The 4237-nt window shown below is 46.7% G+C and overlaps 1 protein-coding gene across 1 annotated transcript in view; it reads right to left on the bottom strand.

Annotated features, from left to right (window-relative positions):
* LOC123127301 (protein GRAVITROPIC IN THE LIGHT 1) overlaps positions 1–271 on the bottom strand; it is a 4821-nt gene extending 4550 nt beyond the window's left edge. Inside the window, exon 1 of the mRNA XM_044546950.1 lies at positions 7–271. The gene's annotated coding sequence lies outside the window, so the exon portion shown is untranslated. The remainder of the gene's footprint in view (positions 1–6) is intronic.
* Between the last annotated feature and the right edge of the window lie 3966 nt (positions 272–4237).

Raw genomic sequence — 4237 nt, 5'->3', positions numbered from 1 at the left:
CTCCACCTGATTCCGAGAGTGAGGAGTCCGGCGCGGTCAGGACGCCAGATGCTCAAGGGGAGGGGGTGTCCCGGCGATCTGGGCGCGGAGATCCGGGCAGTCGACGCGGCCAGGGAGGAGGAATGGGAGGGATCGAGGGCGGTGTGGACGCGGCCAGGTCTGGCGAGGGGAAAGGAGCGCAGTGTCGAGGAGGCGAGCTCGGGTGCTCGCGGGTGAGGCAGAAGGGAAGGCGGCGGATGAGAGGGATCGGTAGAAGTGGGGAAATGGGGATAGCTGTACCGTGTAAATAAAGTTCACCAACAGTTGTCGATCAAACTGTTTAGGACCATACATAGATTCCTTTTTATAAATGATTAATGTTCCTAAATATATGACATTTTGTTAGTTGAAGAAGTAGATAATTGCCCGTGCATGCAACGGGTATAAATATTCTATAATATGTTAGCTCATGATTATCTTTCATATTAGTGTGATTGTCTAAATAATTTATCAAATCACGTATTTGATTTAACTATCTGAATAATTTTTAGGATTTTATTTGATAACCACTTAGCGAGAACTTATTGTCTTGCCAAAGAAAATATAATTTTATTCAGTAAGTCGATAAAAGGCGAGAGGGGAGTGACGAGGTGGACAACAAAACCTTGCGTTCTTTTTAAAGTATATATATAGAAGAGACTATTTGATAATCACTTTGCAAGAACTTATTGAGTCAATAAAAGCGAGAAGGGAGAAGGGGAGTTTCCTGCCGGCTGGCCGGTTGCGCGTCATGCATTGGATTGCCAGGGATCGCGCGTCTCTCACACATCCTCCCTGGCTCTTTCTCTTCCTTGTTTTTTCCAGCATCCATCTCATCCACTTGTTTCCCCTGCCACCCAACCGGCCTCCTCCCCCTCTTCTTCTCTCTCTCTCTCACCATCTTCTTTCCCCCTCCCCCGGTGAGGCACCGCCGCTGGTGAGCTCGCACGCCACCCCCTCCCCCCTTACCCCCGCTACTAACTAGCACTTCTCCCCTGCGCCGCAGAACCAACCCCCAATGCTTTTTTTGGGCTCTGTGTACTTCAATATCCCATTCGCTTTTCGTGTAGAGGACGACTAGATACAGTAGCCATGGTCGCGCTAGACGGGGCATGCACTAGATGTTGCGATTGGTAAGCCCAGGCGGTGCGACCAACGATGGCCGGAGCTGCGACCAGCAAGCTCGATGTTGGAGATGCGGTGACCATGCGCTGGAACCGATCGACGCTGGGGCTACAACCACGGTGGAATTTTGCTAGAACTGACAGACGTCGGGTTTACAACCACGATGAAAAATTGTTGCAACCACCATGAACATTTCTTGTTAGAAGTGCGGCAAAGGCTGCAACCAGCGCAGTGAGGAGGTACAACCGTTTGACAAGAAGATGCAAACCCACGACGATCGACGGTGAAGAATGCTACAACCATGGATGACGAAAGCTGCAACCGATGATAGCAGATGCTACGGTCACTGACAAGACGTTGCAACCCACGATGGGCGGCGACGACAATGCAACAACCACGGGACGACGAACTGCAACATATGGCTGGCGGTGCTACATCTAAAAAGCAACGGTGGGCGCGGCTTTTTGCCAAAGATGTCACTATGGCAAAACTGTGATGGTATTCATGACTTTTTGCTGGAACGTCACCATGGAGACTGGAGAGTTGCGACAAAGTCGCGTGGATGCTGCAACCATAGGTGATGGAGCTGCAACCCAGGATCATGGCGGAGCCACTATTGGGCACCTGACCATGCTCGGCAACGACGCTACGACGGTCACTCGGTTTTCCTGGGATGGGCATCGACCTTGTGCTGCAACAAGACGTGGACAAGGCGGCTACGGTGCCGAACTCATGACCACGACGACGGTAACTTGTCGTGGTGTGCCTCAACGACCAACGTTGCATCGTTGGGTCTTTGGGTGCAGCAAAGGAGAGAGCGTGCGGCGTGGCAGAGCGGTTAACTTAACTTTTTTGAAATACGAGGTGCGAGGCGTTGTGGTTGAGGAAGGAGGAGGACACACTGGAGGGGGGAAATCAGATGGTCGTCAACCCCGTAATGGGATGGCTGCGCGTCAACAATGTCTAGCAACCGCCTTTTTTCGAATCAATCAAAACACAGTGTTAGGGTAAAAAGACATTTTTAGAAGGAATGGTAGTTTCATTGTTTATGTCTCTCCGAGCTATACTATAAAATTGAACCATAATAGGCTTTATTCACTAAATCACAACAAGATTTTGAATGATGTCCAGACAACATAAGATCTAGCCGAGAAGGAATTTTTTACAAGTTTGTTTCATTTGCTTTCTGATTGCATAGTTAAACAAAATAACTTCGAAACTCCAAAGAGTGTTTGTGACATCATCATTATCACTACAGCTAGCCCAAGATACCCATGAACATTATGCGTCGCCTCAACCACATGGGAGCAGTGTGAAACCAACATTACCTTGCTGCATCTACGATAACTTGGCAAAAAATATGTTTGTAGTGACTTGGCAACCTATCCTTCTTTTAAGCGGCAATATAACATGCTCACATGCTCAACCATGATGAAGCATAATGCATTGCTCATATTGCAAAGTCATAATTCACGGTAACTAGACAAATTGGGGCCATTGGTAGCTCCACGTTTTGGTGTACCAAACCTATTCACATTGATGGGTTGGAATGATTTTCACCATTGGTTCTCCATCGTGGCGTCCTCCAACATTTTTTGACGCCATGTACGTGAAAAGCCAAGTCATGACTAAGCTAAGGTTCCAGTTATAATGCAAGCAAAACAGCATATGGATTCTGCCTCTTTTCGCGGGGGCATCAAGTAGTAGGGGCGACGGGATAATGAAAGAAATATGCCCTAGAGGCAATAATAAAGTTGTTATTTTATATTTCCTTATTCATGATAAAGGTTTATTATTCATGCTAGAATTGTATTGATCGGAAACCTTGATACATGTGTGAATATATAAACAAACACCATGTCCCTAGTGAGCCTCTACTAGACTAGCCCGTTGATCAAAGATGGTTAAGGTTTCCTGACCATGGACATCAGTTGTCATTTGATAACGGGATCATATCATTAGGAGAATGATGTGATGGACAAGACCCATCTGTTAGCTTAGCATTGTGATCATTAAGTTTTATTGCTATTGCTTTCTTCATGTCAAATACATATTCCTTGGACTATGAGATTATGCAACTCCCGGATACCGAAGAAATGTCTTGTGTGCTATCAAATGTCATAACGTAACTGGGTGATTATAAAGATTCTCTACAAGTATCTCTGAAGGTGTTTGTTGAGTTGGCATATATCGATATTAGGATATGTTGATGAAATAATTATAATTACGGGGGAAGAAAAACGTACCGAAAGCATCGGGATTCCATGCAAAAATAGTGCCACGAGTGGTGGCAGCAAACACAAGACCCTCGTATTAGATTGCATCACAGTACTCATCCGTGTACAGAAATTGATTTTTGAGCAATATCCATCGAGGCGTGGAAGTAAGGACGACAACAAGCTTATCGAAGATAGCAACAACTTCATAGTTCGTGTAATCCCAAGAGAGGTTGGGAACTCGACAAATTGTTATTTTCCGTAGATGACAGTCAGCATGATCGTATTTGAACTCACGTAGAATACCGGTGTACTCAACCTCTGTGCAGTCGTTTGAGATTTTTGGAAGTGGAACCCGGTGACGTGTGTACACATTCACAAGTTCCCACTCGCAGTTGTACCCAATATAAACAACCCAATCTCCATTTGCGCCTGCCCAAGCCTTGCCCTCAAGCGATGGCACCTTAACATCATATGTATCATTATCAAGTGGCATCAACTTACACAAGGCGAGGCTTCCCTCGTCCCCGGCCAGTCAGCAGGGTCACGGCGAAGAAGATAGGGGAGATCAAACCGCTCCTGGACCCTTGGATTCCTTATAATGATGTTATTAGTTGAGCCGAGAATGGTCTTGAACGAACCTGCCATGCTAGCCAAGGTGATAACGTCGCACCGATCAATGAATTCCTCCACCGCGTCATCATTCAGATCGGGGCAGGAATAATGGGGTCGTTTCCGGCCTGTTCCCTCCATGGAGAAGACGATCGAACAATGGCAGAAGGAAAGGTGAAGGCCAATGGAGGAGGGAGGAAGAGCTAGCGTGCGACAACAGTTCCAAATCAAGAGGAAAGGCGAAGAGTTAGTGGACGGTTGCCACG

This window comes from Triticum aestivum, chromosome 6A (assembly GCF_018294505.1).
Source record: "Triticum aestivum cultivar Chinese Spring chromosome 6A, IWGSC CS RefSeq v2.1, whole genome shotgun sequence".
Lineage (NCBI taxonomy): Eukaryota > Viridiplantae > Streptophyta > Magnoliopsida > Poales > Poaceae > Triticum > Triticum aestivum.
Note: the sequence above shows the minus strand (reverse complement) of the source record. Positions and strands in the feature narration are given on the sequence as shown.